The following is a 21,096-nucleotide window of genomic DNA, read 5'->3' on the forward strand; positions in this document are numbered from 1 at the left end:
TCGTACATCTATACGTCTAGTGCACGGTAAAGCAACAGACGGGATGGCTACACCATGAACCATAAGCATATAGCCTCCTTCTCTCCTCGAGCGGCACAATTTCATGTCTCTCAGAAATTTTAGGTTAATTGTGCGAGGAGGTAAGGGTTCTAGGGTAGCCATCTCATCGTTCAGGTTAAGCGCCCGAGCAATAGATGTGATCAATCCACCAAAAGAAATCGGTCCTGCTTTATTCAAAGTTAAAGTCATATGGGCAAGCATGAACGAGACCGAATTAATACGTCTATTTGTGAGGCTTCCTTGTAAAAATAGAAGCTCTCTAGCATTAACCTTATTTGGATTCTCCCGGCCAAAAATAGTGCACGCCAACAGATATCTAAAAACTCTGATGGTCGGGTTATGGATAGTTGAGGCAAGAACTCCTTCAAAAGAGTTTATGGAAGTGTTTGATAAACGCTCCCAGAAGGAAAATACCTCAACAGACCATTCGGAATCCAAAGGGGCCTCACAAATAGCACCGTCCCCATGAGGGATTCCTAACAAGCTGGCTAGTTCATCGGTACTGAATTGGTATTCAACAGCAAACATTCTAAATTTGACAGTACCAACTGTGCTAGCAGTGTTAGGGTTGACAATATAAATTAAGGAACTCAAAAACTCAATTGTCAACCGCTCATAGGTAGGTTCTTTATTGGAAAAGAAATTATGCAAACCTAAATTATCTAATAAATAAAATATGCTATGATAGATACCTAAAGTGTAGAGACAGTTTTCGTCAACATACCTTGTCGGGAGGATTTCTCGATTTTGCAATCGTTCAATGATTTTTCTTTGTCGATCCCCCGGTTTCCCTCCTCGAAGAATGAATCTGTTAAACTCCATTTGAAGGCACTTGAGAAGTGATGAAGAAGATGAAGTGGTTTGTGAAAAGGTTGGATTTTTACGAAATCCGACGGATGAAAATGAAAATGGAATTCGGAAAGATGATTTGTACGGTGTGGTGGTTAGAAAAGTATGAGCTTTTTGTGGGTTCAAGGATGTTTTTCCAAGGTGAAAAAATGGGTTTGGAAGGTTGTAAGTTGCAAAAATGGTGAAGAAAGGGGTTCTTCCCCGACCTTTTACAGACGCTGTGGCGGGCACCACAGGGTCTATGGCGGGCGCCACAAGGCAAAATCTGGCTAGGCCGGATTTTGGTCCTTTGGCTTGGGCTTCTCTTGTCTTTTGGCTTTGAGGGGTCCGGATAGCATTTGTCTTGTGATTCTCCTAGTATCTTTGACTTGCATAATTTTATAAAAGTAAAAACAAAAATAAAAATATAAATGAAACGAAAATTAAATATTAGACTAGTAAATAAATAAATAACTGAAAAAATAAAAAATGCAAATAAAATGAAAAATAAGACATATATAGATAAAAGTAGAAATATCAATGTATAGATGTAATTTATATAATATTCCAAATGCGATAATATAAGATGAGTTATGTAAATACGAAAAATATAAAAAAGAGATAAAATAAGATGAAATGGTGAGATCATATAGTGGGGATGTCATCTTCCTGAGAGGGTCCACGGAGCCTGGCTACCTCCTGCTTGGCTCTGCGATCTCCTGATATAGACAGTCGGCTTCAGTAGCATGGGTAAGATCAGACACTCCCATCTGTAAAGTGAGGTCAGCCACCTCCTGTCTAAGCGCTGCGATCTCTCTACGACACTCAGCAATCTGAGTGCGGATGTCGGGTGTCTGCAATGAAAGATTATTAGAGAAAACAGTGATTCTGGGAGATGGTGGTGTAGGTGTGTATTCAGCAATGGGTAGTGATCTCGGCTCCTCGACGGTCTCTCCCTGGCCCTCTAGAGCATAACTCCAATTCGCTGGATCATGCACACCGGTCATCATAGGATCTGGCAGTGTGAAGTAATGGATAGCCTCGCTGTCGACTAGAAATCGGAACTGACATGGGTGAAAAGAGGCTCTCCTCATCAATCCTCTGGTCAAACAGAAGTCGATGTCCATGGTAGTGTACCTATAGTAGATCCGGAGATGTGACAGCTTGCGAGACAGACCTAAAGCAACAGCAATCTGCGTGATGATTCCGCCCACATGGATGACTCCTTCGGTAGATCTGGAGATACCGCTGAGACTGTATAATAAAAAGTTCCCACATGCTACTGGGCGAGACTGGGATGCACAAAATAATAGGAAGATCTCCTATTCACTCAGTAGTGTCTCTGCATCCGGCCTTCCCAGGAAGGAATGTGCTAATATCATCTGAAAGTATCTGAAGGCGGGGTTATGTATGACATGAGACAGCTGCATAGATGGATCCTGGCTTCCTCCACCTGAGATACCACTCCAAAACTTCTCAACCTCCTTACCCAGGAAATATCCCATAGGTGTCTCCGGGATAGCATCAGGAGTAGTCTGGAAACCCAATAAGTCGTCGAACTCTTTCTGGCTGAAAGAGTACTCAACTCCGAAAAGCCTGAAAGCAGCATACCCATCTGGTCCAGAGTATGGGTCATAGTCGAATGAACTCAGGAACTCCAAAGTCAGGTTCCTATATGTGTTACTCAAGTCATCAGCAAACTCGTCCCAGTGAAGCTGGTGGCTAAGGAATCGGATACTCGGCTAGATACCCAGTGCCTCCATACAATGCTGATCAGGATAACGTGTGGGTGCCATAGGGCGCTGATACAGAGCGATGTAGCATTCTCTCTGAGCGTTATCTCTATAGGCCACGTGCATGTCATCAAAATCCTGCATCCTGTAAAGGTTAAGAAAGTGATCCTGAAAATACAAACCATTCAAATTTTAGTCTCAATGCAAAATATGATAAAATAAAATAAAAATTAAATTAAATAAATGCGAAAAAGTAAAATGAAAGAAAAACCATGGGTTGCCTCCCACGCAGCGCTTGTTTAACGTCATTAGCTTGACGATTAGAATTTATACACCTGTAGTAGTAGGAATCGGTGGATCAATCAGGGTGTGGCTCGAGTAGTATGCTGGAATGTCTCCTCCTTCGTAGAGCTTCAGTCTTTGTCCATTTACAATGAATGGACTACAGGTATCGTTCTTGATTTCTACGGCTCCGGATCTCAGAATCTTGGATACTTCGAAAGGACCATTCCATCTTGAACGTAGCTTTCCAGGGAAGAGTCGTAACCTAGAGTTAAAAAGGAGAACAGGATCGCCTATATTGAAGTTTTTCTTTACTATTCTTTTGTCGTGATAGGCTTTTGTCCTCTCTTTATATATTTTTGCATTCTCGTAGGCCGATTGCCTAAGTTCTTCTAGTTTATGAATGTCTAGGGTACGCTTTTCTCCAGCGGCTATGTAGTCTAAATTCAAAGTTTTAATGGCCCAATAGGCCTTATGCTCTAATTCGAAAGGTAAGTGACATGATTTTCCATAAACTAGTTGATAAGGAGTAGTTCCTATAGGGGTTTTGAAAGCGGTTCTATAGGCCCATAATGCTTCTTGAAGCTTCTGAGACCAGTCTCTCCTAGAAATAGAAACAGTTTTCTCTAGGATTTGTTTTATCTCCCTATTAGATACTTCTACTTGGCCACTAGTTTGTGGGTGGTATGGTGTTGCTACTCTATGCCTAACTCCATATTTTCTTAAAAGTTTGTCAAATATTCTCGGTATAAAGTGTGATCCTCCATCGCTTATGACTAAACGTGGTGTTCCAAATCTAGGGAATATATAGTTTTTAAATAGTTTGATTACTACCTTAGTGTCGTTTGTGGGTGCAGCTACAGCTTCAATCTACTTAGACACATAGTCTACAACTACTAAGATATACCTTTTTCCTAAGGATGGTGGAAAAGGTCCCATGAAATCTATACCCCATACGTCAAAGAGTTTTACTTCCTGAATGTTTCTTAGAGGCATTTCATCACGCCTTGAAATGTTTCCAGTGTGTTGGCATCTATCACACTTGACAATGCAAGCATAGACATCACGCCACATGGTAGGCCAGAATAGGCCAGCTTGAAGAATCTTGGCGTATGTCTTAGAGGTGCTCGCATGTCCATCATAAGGTGCAGAATGACAATGCTCGATAATATTATTTACCTCTTCTTCTGGAACGCAACGGCGAAAAATGCCATCTTTACCCCTTTTGAAAAGGAGCGGTTTGTCCCAATAGAAGTTTCTCACATCGTGGAAGAATTTCTTCTTGCGGTGGTAGTCAAGATCAGGGGGTACTATATCAGCAACTAGGTAATTAACGAAGTCTGCATACCAGGGTACGTTACTTACAGCTAAGGAATTTTGGGGGTGCTTATAAGGATCTAGGTTATTATCTTCAATGGTTTCTACTCTAGCTATCAGTCTATCATAGGCGAAATCATCATTTATGGGTACTAGTTCAGGTTTTAGATGTTCTAGCCTAGAAAGGTGATCGGCTACTACATTTTCAGTGCCTTTTTTATCTCTTATGTCTAAATCAAACTCTTGTAGTAGTAGAATCCATCAGAGTAACCTGGGCTTGGCATCTTTTTTACTTAATAGGTAATGAATGGCAGCATGATCGGTGTAAACTATAATTTTTGCTCCTACTAGATAAGATCTAAATTTGTCTATAGCGAAAACTACAACGAGTAATTCTTTTTCAGTTGTTGCGTAGTTAAGTTGGGCAGCATCTAGGGTTCTACTAGCATAATAAATGGCATGTAATTTTTTATCTTTCCTTTGTCCTAGAACGGCTCCAACTGCATAATCACTAGCATCACACATTATCTCAAAAGGTTCTGACCAATCAGGTGGTTTCATAATGGGTGCAGATACTAATGCTTGCTTTAAAAGATTAAATGCGTCATTACATTTTTCATCGAAAATGAATTCAGCATCTTTCATTAAAAGTCCAGTTAAAGGTTTAGTTATTTTGGAGAAGTCTTTAATGAAACGCCGGTAGAATCCAGCGTGTCCAAGAAAGCTTCGGACTTCTCTGATGGTTTTTGGTGGTTTTAGGTTTTCTATAACTTCTATTTTAGCTTTATCTACCTCTATACCTTTTTCGGAAACTATATGTCCTAAAGCTATTCCTTCGGTTGCCATGAAATGACATTTTTCCCAATTTAGCACGAGGTTCACCTCCACGCATCTTTCCAGGATTTTCTCAAGGTTAGCAAGACAATTGTGGAAATAAAATCCGCAAACCGAGAAATCATCCATAAACACTTTCATGATACCATCTAGGTAATCTGCAAAGATTGACATCATGCAGCGTTGGAAAGTGGTTGGGGCATTACAGAGGCCGAACGACATTCGTCTGTAGGCAAAAGTTCCATAAGGGCATGTAAAGGTAGTTTTTTCTTGATCTTCGGGGTGAATAGGTATTTGGAAGAATCCAGAGTATCCATCTAGATAACAGAAGTAAGAGTGTCTGGCTAGACGCTCCAACATTTGGTCTATAAATGGTAAAGGGAAATGGTCCTTCCTAGTTGCTTTATTTAATTTTCTATAATCTATACACATCCGCCATCCTCCTTCTAAATGTTTTGCTACATGTTCGCCTTTATCGTTTTGCACGACTGTGATGCCTCCCTTTTTAGGTACTACATGCACAGGGCTCACCCACTTACTATCCGAGATCTGATAGATTATACTTGCCTCAAGTAACTTAAGAACTTCCTTTTTAACAACATCACTCATTATAGGGTTTATTCTTCTCTGATGTTCCCTAGAGGGTTTTGAATCTTCTTCTAGTGAAATCCGATGCATGCATACGGATGGGCTTATACCTTTTAGGTCAGAGATATTATATCCTAAGGCTGAGGGATATCTTCGTAAAACGTCTAAAAGTTGGTTCGTTTCCTTTTGGCTAAAGGTAGCACTGACTATAACTGGACGGTTCATCTTTTCATCGAGGAACTCATATCTCAGGTTCTTAGGCAGTTCCTTAAGTTCTAAGGTTGGTTTCTTAGGGCATGGCATAGGATCTGGGGTAAGGGATAAACATTCGTAAAGGTTATCATCGATGTAGGGTTTCTTAAAGTCATCATCTTCCCCTATGAGAGTTGATGGTAACTTAATTGTTTTTATAATTTCTTTTTGTTCTAATTCTCTAACACATTCATCAATGATATCTAAGGCATAACACGAGTCTCCCATCACAGGTGCCATAAGAAATTTCGAAAGTATAAATTCTATTTTCTCGTCACCTACCTCAAATGTCAACTTTCCTTTCTTGACATCTATTATGGCTCCTGCTGTTGATAAGAATGGTCTACCTAGAAGGATTGGTATATCATTGTCCTCTTTGATGTCCATGACAACAAAATCAATAGGGATAAATAACTGACCTATCCTAACAGGGACATCTTCTAAAATGCCTATCGGATATTTAACAGATCTATCGGCTAACTGAAGTGACATCTTAGTGGGCTGTAATTCTCCTAAGTTTAACCTCTCACAAACTGCTAAAGGCATTAGGCTCACACTAGCTCCTAAGTCTAGAAAAGCTTTTTCGATGACATGATTACTCAAAAGGCAAGGAATGGAGAAATTTACAGGATCTTTATCTTTCTTTGCTAATTTGTCCTCGGAAATAGCATTACATTCCAAAGGCTTCGGATCGTCAAGTCTACGTTTGTTGGTAAGGATGTATTTGAGAAACTTTGCATAAGAAGGTATTTGGGTGATGGCTTCTGTGAAAGGGATTTCTACATGAAGTTTTTCTATAACTTTAATAAATTTTTGATACTGTTTATTGATCTGGGTTTGTTTGAGTCTTTGCGGATATGGTATAGGTGGTTTATATGGCGGGGGTGGTACGTAAGTTTTATCTTTAGGTTCTTCTCCTTTTTCTCGACCTTCCTGGTTTTCAGATTCCTCTGGTTCCTTTACTTCGTCCGTGGGTTTGGTACATTCCTTAGAAGTTTCGGGTTCACTCAATCTAGGGTTTGGTGGCTCATCATAAGCGTTCCCACTTCGTAGGGTAATGGCATTGGCTTGTCCTCTCGGATTTTGTTGAGGTTGTCCAGGGAATTGTCCTCCAGGTGTAGTCTGAGGGGCTTGGTTTAAAGCTACCTGAGAGATCTGGGTTTCAAGCATCTTAGTATGAGTAACTATTTGGTCAACCTTGGTTCCTAACTGAGTAATCAATTTGTTAACATGAATGTTTTGATTCATGAACTCCTTGTTTTGTTGGGTCTGAGCGGTGATAAAATTTTCCATAATTTTCTCAAGGCTCGGCTTTGGTGGTACAGGTTGCATAGGTTGATTTGATCTAGGGGCTTGATAACTAGGTCTTGGGGGTGCATTATTTTGAATAGGGTTATTGTTTTTATAGGAGAAGTTCAGGTGATTCCTCCATCCAGGGTTATAGGTATTCGAGTATGGGTTCCCTTGGGTGTAGTTCACTTGCTCAGAGTGGGTTTCGTTTAATAGACTGCATTCTGCAGATTGGTGTTCTTTGGTTCCACATATCTCACAATCCGATGAAACTGCGGCTACAGTATTCGGGTTTATGCACATATGCTCGACTTTGAGGGCTAATGCGTCCATTTTAGCTTGCATCATGTCTATAGAGCTTAGTTCATGCACTCCTCCTTGGGCTTCCTTCTTCTCAACTGTCGCTCGTTCGACTCCCCATGATTGATGGTTTTGAGCCATATCTTCGATGAGGGAACTAGCTTCAGGATAAGATTTGTTCATCAGAGCACCGCCTGCGGCAGGGTCGATGGTCATCTTTGTGTTGTAATGAAGTCCATTATATAAGGTTTGAATGATTAACCAATTTTCTAAACCATGATGTGGGCATGCTCGTAACAACTCTTTATATCTCTCCCAAGCTTCGAACAATGATTCTCCTTGGTTTTGGGTAAATCTAGTTATATGGTTTCGAAGAATGGCGATCTTACTCGGGGGAAAATATCTAGCAAGAAAAACTCTTCTAAGGTTATCCCAAGTCGTAATGGAATTGGGTGGAAGGGAATCTAACCATGATAGGGCTTTATCTCTGAGGGAAAAAGGGAATAATCTTAAACGTATTGCCTCAGGAGAAGCTCCATTGGTTTTAAAAGTGTCTGCTAATTGAAGAAATATTTTTAAATGTTGGTTTGGGTTCTCAGTAGCGAGACCCGCGAATTGTCTCTGTTGCACTAGTTGCAATAGGGATGGTTTAAGTTCAAAATTATTAGCTGGGATGGTTGAGTTTACTATACTAGAACTAGGTTCTTCATTTGATGGTTGAGCGAAATCTTTAAGAGGTCTTTGGTTTTGATCTTCGGCCATAACTCTCTTAATTCTATGAAAGAATAAACGTGCGCGAGCTTAACGTTCAGGTTCCGCTAGAGGGTATACTAAGCTTAAACTTCCGGTGCTGCGAGTTCTTCGCATTGACCGGCGGGAAACAGCCTAAGTCTAAACGATATAACAACAGGAAAATGAAATTTGACGAAATTGGTCCCCGGCAACGGCGCCAAAAACTTGATGCGGTGTTTTGCAAGTATACGAACGCGTCAGAGTAATATAAAAGATTGTCGAATCCACAGAGACCAAGTGTCAATCTATCGTTATCTATTGTTATGGTGTTTATCAAAGGCAATCAAAATAGGTGTTTTTTTTGGAGTGTGCAATGAAAAGTAAAGTTTTGAAATAAATTTAATTAATAAAGACAGGGTCGAATGTAATTCACGTAATCAATTAATAATCCAAGTACTTGCTAGTAGAACTACTTATGGGCAATGTTTCCTACTTTGAAAAGAACTAATTTAACAGGAACTGTCGCTTTCGCGTATTCAGAACCGAGTTGTACTCCCTAATCAAACCCTCTTATTGTCACTTATAAAAAGACGCGCATTGTGATAGAGTAATAAACCTATTTTTAAGAAATATAGTATCTTGACTAAGTTGAAAAGTATTATAACCTGGATTTCTTAACCAAAAGAGGTTCTTGCGAACCAGACTCTAAACTTATAAACGCGTCCGAAAATAGTTTTAAAATCTCTTTTCTTCTTAATGTTAAAATATCCTAATGAACTAAACAAAGTGCTTTCGTTGTTTTTGAAATAGTTAAAAACAATTAAGTTTAAAAAGACGTTGGACGACTTTCGATCTTACCCAACGGAATTGAAGTGCGGGAAAACTTAAGTTGAAAGTTAAAATAGCCCTTAAGTGTTTCTACGAACAATTGTACGGATTGTCGGTTCAATTACGATCCTTACATTCTAACCTTATAAATTTAGCTAGACATGGTAAAGTAAAAGTGCATTAAAATAAATAAAAGTAGTGCGAGTGCGGAAAGTAAACAAAAGTAGTGCGAGTGCGAGAAATAAATAATTTAAAGCGAGTGCGAGGAAATAAACAAAAGTAAAGCGAGTGCGAGGAAATAAATAATTTAAAGCGAGTGCGAGGAAATAAATAATTTAAAGCGAGTGCGAGGAAATAAATAAAGTAAAGCGAGTGCGAGAAATAAATAAAGTAAAGCGAGTGCGAGAAATAAATAAAGTAAAGCGAGTGCGGGAAATAAATAAAGTAAAGCGAGTGCGGGAAAATAAATAAGATAAAGACAAGTAATAAAAACCTGCTCCAATCGGAGGGTTGAGTAAATTGCAAAGCGGAAATGAAAATGGCGGCAGGATTAACTTCCTTCCAAAGTGCTCCAAACTCGATTACAGACTCTATCACAGACTCGATTACACAATTGTGGTAACACTCCAATGCGAAGCGATTACCACTTTAAAATACTGAATATATGCCTAAGTGAAACAAAGTTGCTCTGAGTTTGCCTTTGTTCTAATTTGGATGATTGTAAAAGTGATTTCGAGTTTCTATTTATAAGCAAGTAAAAAGATGGAAATGACAAGGATGCCCTTCAACTTGAAAATGGGAGGGAAAAACTTTCCTCTTGTGGCGCCCGCCACAAGGCCATGGCGCCCGCCACAAGCACAAAATGAGGCGCCTTAGTGGAAGTAATAGGGAACGTGGAAGTTGAGCTTGGACACGTCATGGCAGGGTCTATGGCGCCAGCCATGGGGTAGGCCACAAGTACAAAATGCTGAATTTTAGGGTTTTTAGCTCTTTTTCACTCCTTTTCTCGATCGGGGCTCCGATTAAAGTAAAAACCTAAAAACAAAGGAAAACATAGCAATAACACAACAAAATGATAATAAAACAACTAGAATGCATGTGAAATCGGAGTCGAAAATACGGTAAATTTCAGTGTTATCACTGCTTATTCTAGACAAGCTGCGTACGCACCAGATGAGAGGTGGAAGATTGATCAGTTTCTTTTTGGTCTGAGGGGTGAAATTTCTCATAGTGTTTCTCAAAGGGAATTCTTCTTATGCTGAATTGTTGAGGCAATGTTATGTGGCTGAGAATAGTTTGGAGAAAGTTCAAGAAGAAAGGGATATGTACAGGAGTGGGCAGAGAGTCCAAGGAAGGCCAGGAAGCTAGTTTAGTTTAGGCCTAGATCTCAGGCTTTCAAGGGAAAACATGTGCAACATGCAAGACCTAACCAACCACCTCAATGTCAAGTATGTAAGAAGTATCATTTTGGAAAATGTATTGTATATGGAATTAGGTGTTTTACTTGTCATAAGGAGGGGCACATGTCTAAGGAAGGTCCTCAGAATAAGAATCAGATGCAGGGGGGAGCGTCGATCGAGTTTATACTTTGGATGCAAGGAAGGATAAGAGCAACAATGCCTTAATTGTTGGTACGTCTTTCATAAATAATGATCCTTGTTTTGTATTGTTTGATTGTGGGGAGATACACTCTTTTGTATCAATTCGGTGCATGAAGCGTCTTGGCTTGCAAGCAATTCCCTTGTCTCCTACTATGGTGGTTACTACCGCCATGGATGATGTGGTTGAGACACCATTGATTTGTGAAAATTGTTCGCTCTCGGTGAATTGTAGAATTTTCCAGATTGATCTTATTTGTTTACCACTTAAGAAGGTTGATGTGGTTTTGGGGATGGATTGGCTTTCCACCAACTCGGTGTTTATTGGTTGTGAAGAGAAGTTGATTATCATTCCATCTAGTGAAGCTACTCCAAAGGATGTGCTAACTACTATCTTGGAAGGTACGGTTGGCATGGTTAATTTCTTATTTGAGAATGAAAAGTCAGTTCTCTTGGTTCTTACCAATGAGCCTAGCGATAATCTGAGTGTTACACAAATCCCTGTTGTTTGTGAATTTCTGGAAGTTTTTCCTGAGGATGTTACCTCTCTTCATCCTAAAAGGGAAGTGGAATTCTCTATTGATCTGATACTTGGGACAGTTCCAATCTCCGTCTCTCTGTATCGCATGGCGCCACTAGAGTTGAGAGAGTTGAAGAATCAATTGGAAGAGTTGTTAACCAAGCAGTTTATCCGACCTAGTGTCTCACCATGGGGAGCTCCAGTGTTATTAGTAAAGAAGAAGGACGGTAGTATGCGGTTGTGTATTGATTGTCACCAGTTGAACAAAGTTACCACTAAGAACAAGTACCCTCTGCCAAGGATAGACGATTTTTTAGATCAGTTGAAAGGATCCTGTGTGTTCTCGAAGATTGATTTACAATTGGGCTATCATCAAATCAGAGTTAAGAGTTCGGATGTGCCAAAGACTACATTTAGAACCCGATATGGCCATTATGAGTTCCTTGTAATGCCGTTTGGTGTAAGGAATGCCCCAGCTGCTTTTATGGACTATATGAATCGGATATTCCAACCCTACTTGGACAAGTTCGTGGTGATCTTTATTGATGACATTCTTATTTATTCTCGTACTCCTCAAGAGCATGAAGAACACCTAAGGATTGTTCTATCATTACTGTAAGAGAAACAACTTTTTGCCAAGTTAAGTAAGTGTGAATTTTGGATGAACGAAGTGAGGTTTCTTGGTCATGTAATATCACAAGGAGGAGTATCGGTGGATCCATCTAAAGTTGAAGTAGTTATTAATTGGGAAAGACCGAAGAATGCTTCCAAAGTCAGAAGTTTCTTAGGGTTGGCTGGTTACTATAGAAGGTTTACAAAGGGATTTTCGCAGATAGCGTTACCAATGACTAGACTTACCCGAAAGGAAATTTCTTTCAAATGGGATTCGAAGTGTGAGAAGAGTTTTATGAGTTTGAAGGAGAAGCTAACGACTGCTCCTGTTTTAGTCATCCCTGATCCTAGTAAGTCTTATGAAGTATTTTGTGATGCCTCTAAGAAAGGATTGGAAGGGGTGTTAATGTAGAGTGGTCAAGTTGTAGCCTATGTCTCTCGTCAGTTGAAGCCTCATGAAGAGAACTACCCGAATCATGATCTTGAACTGGATGTTGTTGTCTTCGCATTGAAAGTTTGGCGACATTACTTGTATGGGGTGCATTTTGAGATGTTTAGTGATCACAAGAGTTTGAAATACTTATTTGATCAGAAAGAGTTAAATATGAGACAGAGGAGATGGATGGAGTATTTGAAGGACTTTGATTTTGAGCTTAAGTATCACACGAGGAAGGCGAATAAGGTTGCGGATTCCTTAAGTCGGAAAGAGATTCATAAAGCGGAGCTGATGATGTTAGAGTACCCATTGTTGGAAAAGTTCCGAGATCTCAATCTTCAGTTTAGTTGGACGCAGGATGGTGTGATAATGGGAAATTTAAATGTTACTTCTAACCTAAGGGAAGAGATCCGACAAAGACAAATGATAGATGAGAAATTGCAAGAGATGTCGACTCAACCAGGTTTCAGATGATGTCGAGCTGAAAAGGGAAGTTTTGGAGGAAGCTCACAAAGGAGCATTTACTATACATCCAGGTTCATCGAAGATGTATCAAGACTTGAAGAAGGACTATTGGTGGCCTGGAATGAAAAGCGATATTGCATAGTATGTGTAAGAATGCATTGTATGCCAACAGGTAAAGATTGAACATCAGAAGCCAGGTGGGTTATTGCAGCCTTTAAAGATTCCGGTTTGGAAATTGAATAGTATTTCAATGGATTTTGCAGTAGGGTTACCTCGGAACCAAGGTGGTTATGATTCAGTTTGAGTGATTGTTGATCGGTTGACTAAGTACGCGCACTTCTTGGCTGTGAAGACTACTTACAAGGCAAGTCATCTGCACGGTTGTTCATTTCAGAAATTGTTAGGTTGCACGGTGTTCCTACTAGCATTGTGTCCGATAGAGACCCAAATTTTACTTCAAGGTTTTGGAGAGCATTCCAATAAGCTATGGGATCGAGATTGTGTTTGAGTACCTCTAATCATCCTCAGACGGATGGTCAGACTGAACGGACAATACAGACGCTGGAAGATATGTTAAGAGCTTGTGTACTTGAAAGTGGAGGGAATTGGAAGAATCTTTTACCATTGATTGAATTCACATATAACAATAGTTATCATGCAAGTATTGGGATGGCACCTTATGAAGCCTTGTATGGACGGAAATGTAGAACACCTTTATGTTGGACAGAAGTTGGCGAAGAAAGGATCTTAGGACCGAAGATTATTCAAGAGACGACGGAAAAGATAAGGATGGTCTGTGATAAGATAAAGAAAGCACAAGATTGCCAAAAGAGCTATGCGGATCACAGGAGAAGACCATTGGGATTTGATGAAGGTGACCATGTATTTTTGAAGGTGACTCCGAGGTTGAGACTGAAAGGACCGTTTAAGTCACGGAAGCTAAGTCCGAGATACATAGGGACATACCAGATTATAGAGAGAATTGAAGAAGTAGCCTACAGATTAGCCTTACCACCTTCTCTATCAGAAATGCATGATGTTTTTCACGTATCTCAACTCCGGAAGTTCATTCCAGATTCTCTTCAGCCTATTCTTCCAGATTCAGTAGAAGTAGAAGCAGATCTGACTTTCGAACCTCTACCAAGTCGCATTACAGGACGAGAAGTTAAGGTATTAAGGAATAAGAAGATTCCTCTTGTTAAGGTTTAGTGGGATGAATCACACCCAGGAGACGCCACCTGGGAACTAGAGTCAGAAATGCGAGAAGCTTACCCTCATCTCTTCCAGGTAATATTTAAATTCGAGGACGAATTTTATTTAAGGGGGAGGATTTAACACCCCGTATTTCCTTAAATGCCTAAATTCCTATTAATTGAGATCAACTGAGTTCCTATATGCTCTAAAAGTTGCCAATTGGGATAAATAGAGCAAATAGTGAGTTCAGGTTGACTTAATTAATATTATTTGGAACTGACCTTTTATTAATTGGGACATTTTGGTAACACTAATAATGGGTCAATAGCCCTGGTAGAACAAATATTGCAAGTTAGTGCCACTTGAGATATTTGTTGCTACCACTCCACCACTTTCTAACCACACAAATCATAATGGCCACTTGTTTATGACTTTTGACCCACTCACCACCACATGTTTGTGTCTTATACCACCTACCACTTGCCATTTGTTTTCTATGTATTAGAAAGGATAAGTAGAGAGAAAGGAAAGCATAGAAAGAAAGAGGAAGCTTAAGAGAAGAAGGAAAAGCAAGGCTAGTGGAGAAGAAGAAGAAGGAAAAAAAAACTTGGAACCAACACCATAATCTTCATCCTCATTACATCTTCCACAACTTCTCCTCTTCAATTTCTTGAGGTGGGTTCTAGTTAGAAACTTTAGGTTTATAGAAAAGTTAGGGTTGTAAAATGTTAGACAAATCATGAATATCCATGCTATAAGATGAATATGTTCTTTCTCTTGTTGATTTCCATGAACATGTGCCTTGATATGTTTTTATGATTGGTATGATAATACGATTTATTATGGTTATGTTATGATGTTGAAATCCTTGTAGTTATGAACTTGGGATTCTTGTTGTACATGTGTATATGAGCATGTAGTGAGATGGATGTGTTGGAAGAAGGAGTGTGGGTTTGATTAGAAATGGAGTTACAGAGGAAAATGGTGTTCTGAGAAGTGGAAAAATGAAAATATGAGTGAACCAATCGATTGGCCCCTGTTATCAATCGATTGACAGACTTTGGTTTAGCAGAAAAATGAAATTTTTACAGGACCAACCGATTGACACTGCATGTCAATCGATTTCACAAACTTGCTGTATATGAACAGTGGAAATTTTCAACAGGATCAATCGATTGACACTCAACAAATTTTGAAAAACAAAAATGTGAGTGGAACCAATCTATTGGGCTTCCCCAACCAATCGATTGACTCAAGTTAAAAACTTCAAAATACATTTCCTAAGTGTTTCTAAATGCATTCTTCCATCCATTAATCAATTGTGATGCTATGTTTATGTTGAATACATGTTAATGGTGAAAATTACATGATGAATCTAGTGAGTTAACCTAGGATTGAAATTAGGTCATGAGTGAGGTTTATAACCTAGATAATGCGAGAATACGGTATTCATTCGTACGATGCTTATGTGGAGGTCGTGGATGAATTATTGCCTTGATTGAGAACGAGACGCATTGTATGGAACATGCCATGTTATTGTTGTGTATTGTGGTGAATGAAGTCACCTATGATTGATGAATTATGTTATGGTTCGTGGAACCGATGATTGTAGAACCGATCATGTATTCAGAATGTAAGTTTTCTATGGTGGTACACATCTCTATTGGTATGCTTAGACGTGTAAGCATTGGGATGTGGGACCAATGATTCGAGCCTCAATTGGGTTTGAGCCCCAACCATGGAGGACATGGGGGAAAGGTGGACACCAAAGTGGGATAAGGCCCATACGGTGAAAGAGACTCAAAGTGGGTAGAGTCCCATACGAGTGATGGTTCTCAATAGTGGGTTTAAGTCCTATAGGGGAACTGGATATCCACCGCGAAAGTTGAATCATACGAGCATGCATGAACCGAGCTTGGCGTAGACGTAAGTCCGTTCGGGAATTGATGTGTCGTGACCTGAATAATAATCTGGTTTGAGTTGCGAGAACTCAGATGCATGTTGCCATACAATTGCGTGATAGTTTCCCCATCGCTCAAGTCTTCGTTCCCTTGTCGACTTGAGTTGGATATGAGTTGATTATTTATTAGGAAACCTTGTAGAGCCGAGTGGACCATAAGATAGGGAACCCACTGAGATTATTATCTTACCCCATGTTGTTGATTATTTTTCAGGTGGTTCTGAGCAGGATAAAGGTAATGGCAAGATAGAGTGATGTCTTGCTTACCTGAGGACTGGTGGCTTTTCTTCCGCTGTGGTAAATCAAATTGTTATTATTGTTTTTCTTCCATTTTGAAGGTCTTTAAAATAGCTACAAACTTTGATGAGTACACGTTTCTCATTTGAAGCTCACATAAAAAGTTAAGTAAGGTGAGATATTGAAATATATGACTTTACACCTAGAAATTTTTTCAACATATTGAAATTTCCAAACTTCCACCTAAACATTCACCATGATCCAAGCTCCAAATGAAAAAGTGTTGAACATAAAACTTGTTCCCCTTGATCCAAGATTTTCAAAAAACCCAAGTTCATGCATTTTGGATGAGGTTTTCTAGGGCTGCGCATGGCTTTAACAGAGTTGCATCATTGGAGAAATCAAATGTACAAATGTCATTTCACATTGCCTTTCCATTCAAGCTTCATTCAGACTTCAACATGATTGATTTTGGACCTTAATGCATTGCATCATGGGCCTATACATGCCCATGCACTCGTGCCATTCACATTGCTAAATTTGGACAAAATTTCTAGTGTGAAAATATCACTCCCTCATGCTATAAATGCATGACCTTTGTGCTCAATTAAAACACACCTTGTGCGCCAGCTTTGCCCCCCAATTCAAACCCTCTCATTCCAAAGGAAAACCGTAGAATTTTCAATTTGAAAATTTAGTTTGAATCTCAACTGCTAGAGATTCAAAAACTCTAGGATCTAAATCCTTGCACCCTTGCTAATCACTTCTTGCAAGCTTCTCAAGTTTGATTAGATCGTGTTTTAAGCAAGCAACATCAAGTTCTGCACAACATTGAAGGTAATTTTCAGAAAACTTCATCTCTTCGATTCTCACTCAATTCTACTCAATTCTCTTGGATATTTGATTGTCTAAAGTCCTACCAAGGTAGGAAAGAAGATTGAGTTGCTTAGAGGTCAAATCGAAGCAACTCAGTTGATGCACCTCAAAATTCAACTCCATATCTCTCTCTATATATTTGGATTTAGTTAAAATTGAGGTGATATTCGTGCTATACACCATTTTTTCTTGCCTTATGCTAATTAAATAATTTTTTTATTTAAGGAGTAGTGCAAACTTCTTTCACAAAAAATAATTATTATAAAATATTGTCTATTAAAGATATTGATGTATGTTGTTTGTCCACTTAACTCACTCAATTGGCCACCCAACTATAATAAAGATAAGATATATAAACTTTTTATCCCAAGAGTTCTTTATTTTTTTATTACAACCCTTCCATTTTTTAATACAAACCTTCCATTAAGTACATTGATGTATCTTATTTGCCCCCTTTAAATATTTTTTTGGGTACAATTAAAACATATGTTTTCATGACCATAAAGATGTAATAAGGGGAAAAAATATAAATAAAAGACTGCGTTTATCTCTCATTAAGCATTAATTGAAATTATTTTTTTGGGGACTCATTGAAGATTTGTAATAATAAAGAGTCTCAAGAAAAAAAATATTTTACACATTATCTTTATTTAGGTGATCGATCAATTAAAAGTTAATTAAATAAATATAAATGCACCAAAAAGATATGTAATAAAAATAATTTCTTAAAACTTCATATGTAATAAAAATAATTTAATTGACATTAACATAATAAAATGATAAAAAGATTTTTTTAGTTAAACTTAAATACATTTTTGCTTCTCCTTTTATAAAATAAAATAAGTTTTGACCCTCATCTTTTTAATTGATTTTTGGTCCCTCAATTTTCAAAAATTGTTTTTTTTTCACCCTCTTCAATTTTGATATTATTTTAGTTGATCTCACATACTCATTAATAATTGAAATCAATCTATAAGAATATTGAACATGATTTATGTTTCTAAAGAATTAGAGAGATCAATATAATGATTAATATAAACATCATAAAAAAATTAAAAAATGAGACGGAGTCAAAATTCTTGAAAAATATTTAATTGTAAAACTAAAAACCCGATTTATAAAATTAAAAGTCAAAATATCAAAAGGTTAAAGATTCAAATTAATTGCAAATGACTCATCCAAATGGATCAATTCCCCTGTCCACTTGCAGTGAGCTTGTTAAAGCCATAACTTTTATATGAACATGGTCCAACATAGAAATTATTTGTACCTAACAGGATTGAAACTTGAGATCGTGAGAGGAGTACAATCTCACGACTCAAGTCTTTGTTGTGTACAAGTGTGAGTTGGAAGTCACACGTTGTTTAGAAAAGTGAAGGTTGGACACTTTATAAATGAAAGAATCCATACATCTATCATCTTAAGATTTTGGGTGAATATGTGGTGTCTCTCTCACCTGTGTGTTGCTCTTGACCTAATATGGATGCTCCTCATGATGACCCATCAGTGGTATCAGAGTTGATGGTTTAATTAAAGGACCAACTCCTTGTATTGAAAGTCTTCATGACAATGTGTTGGTCAGGTGGCGTGTTTCGTTGTAGTGCCCGTAACGGTGGTACAAGTGTATTTGAATGAAAGAGCTTTCGCTTGAGGAGGAGTATAGTAGATGGAGTCACACTTGAGGGGGAGATTGTTGTGTATAAGTGTGAGTTGAAAGTCCCGCATTGCTTTGAAAAGTGAAGGTTAAACACTTTATAAATGAGAGGACTCATACACTTATCACCTTAAGGTTTTTGGTGAATATGCGGTGTCTCTCTCACTTACGTGTTGCTCTTAAATCAATATGGATGCTCTACGTGATGACCCATTAGGATAATTTTTAGATGTTAAACAAACTTTTGATTTGGACATTTATGCTACCACCTCATTCATTATTTTTTTATAAATTAAAGTTCTTATCCTTTAATATTATTATTTCTCTTTTGTGATTTTTCTCACGTATTAGGTGTATGGATAAAAAATATAATAATAATAAAAGATTCGTAATAAATTATAATGAACTCTCGTGACCAAAAATAGTTTTATATGTTAGTTTTATTAAGGTCTAGTGATCAATTGAATAAGTTAAAGGGACATATATGTAAAACAAATCACACATCTCTCACATTTGATATACATTAATTTTTATTTAAGATACTTTTAATTTGAGCACAATTTATTATCACTTAATTCTTGATTTGTTCAAAAAATTAATTTTTTTTGTTATCTTTAATGAAAAGATAAAAAAAAATTAAAAAAAATGTTAAAATAGAATACTTTTATAAAAAAAACAATAAAATTTAATGACCAAAATTATTATTGTATGTCAGTATTATTAAAGTCGAGTGATCAATTGAGTGAGCAAAAGAGACAAATGTGATATATCAATATACTTATGAAACAATTTTTTAAGGAGGGCTTCTTACAACTCCATAAGTGTTAAAACTATATAATAGACTTGGCAAAAAAACTATATAATGGACATCAACCTTTAGAAAAATATCATACATTTTTCTATTTATTTTATACAAAAAGGTAAAAGTATGAAGAAACTTATATGTTGTGCTTATGCCATAATCCTCTTGCTTTCCATAATACTTGTTGTCAGTGGTAAGATTTTTTTCTCATCCTTTTCAAAGTTTTCATCTTTGAATTATGTATTTTAGTAACATTAATTTATTTTTATTTTAAATTACAGCTAATTTTTGTGAGGAACACCATGATTGCATTTACAAGGAGTGTTCACATCGTTTTGCCGAGTGCATTTATAAGAAATGCCAATGCATGTAACCTATATTAGTTAAGTTTAAATTAGTTCTATTATTTTCAAGTGTATAGTTTTATTTTTACATCATAATTATGTTATACATATGATGCCTCTGACACTTAAAAATATTTATTTGATAGGCCTGGAAGCAGATATCATGCTAAAATTGACACCTTTGTTATCTTTTATAAGATACCGACACAACAATGTTACTGCATAATTAGAATTAATTACTTTATTAAATAAAAAAATATGATTATTTAAAATAATTATATAGTCTATCTTTGTATTTCGATAAGAGTTAATGGTGTGCTAAAGGCTTAAATTTCATACATATATGCATAACAACTTTAGATAAAGTTTGTAATCATTATTTTTATGTATGTTTAGATTTTGAGTTTTACTGTTTAATGATTCCTATAAAATACAAGAAAGAGACTAATAGACATAAATCTTAAAAGATAATGAATGCAAAAATATTGAATTTATCATGGATAGTCATTTATAAACTATATAATCAATTCAAATTTTACATAATTTACCGTGCATTTGTATACTACAATGATGGATGGATAAAAATAAGGGGGAAGTTTATGATGTGTTAAATCTATAATAAGATTGACTAATTGACTACTATCTATCACAAGTGAAATAAATATAAATAATACTCATTATTTTAATAAGGATAAAATCAATGAATATAAATGTTATCAAGCTTAAAATTTTAGTATATATTTTTTGTTAATGAATGTTAAACATATAAAAATTATGAGCAACAATAATATCATACCCTAATTTTGTCCCTCATGCAAAAAATTTATACATTCATCGAGTCATTAACATCATTTGCATAGCATAACATGCATAATGACTAAATTGTCAACCAGAATAATTTTTTGAATACCGTCATAATGTAGATAACATACTCGCAATGGAAGATTATCCACAACCGGTTACTGGGTTAATAAAGGATAAATCGACCGAAAAGAAAGGACATCGGGATACCGGTTACTGGGTATAAAATGATGACCAATCAGAAGGAGAAATGATCATTACCAAACAAGGGTAAATGAAAGATGACTCGGCAGGGAAGAATTGCTTGATAAAAGCAATCATCCAAGAGATATATCACTGGTTGGGTGGTATACTCAAAACGAAGGAATACCAATATCGGTTACTGGGTAAAGATAACCAACAAAAAGGGGATTATATCTACCGGTTACTGGGTAGAAAACCAACAAATAGGGGATTACATCTACCGGTTACTGGGTAGAAAACCACAGAAATAGGACTTACAACTACCGTTTACTGGGTAGAAGGCCACAAAGTTCGCAGGAGAAAAGGATGA

General features: G+C 37.3%; 1 non-coding gene across 1 annotated transcript; it reads left to right on the top strand.

Moving 5' to 3' along the window:
- Positions 1 to 7,755: 7,755 nt before the first annotated feature.
- On the top strand, positions 7,756 to 7,862 carry LOC127099627 (small nucleolar RNA R71). The gene has a single exon (XR_007794109.1). It is a non-coding gene; the product is annotated as a small nucleolar RNA R71 (small nucleolar RNA).
- Positions 7,863 to 21,096: the final 13,234 nt, after the last annotated feature.

Source organism: Lathyrus oleraceus, chromosome 6, assembly GCF_024323335.1.
Source record: "Lathyrus oleraceus cultivar Zhongwan6 chromosome 6, CAAS_Psat_ZW6_1.0, whole genome shotgun sequence".
In the NCBI taxonomy this organism is placed as follows: Eukaryota; Viridiplantae; Streptophyta; class Magnoliopsida; order Fabales; family Fabaceae; genus Lathyrus; species Lathyrus oleraceus.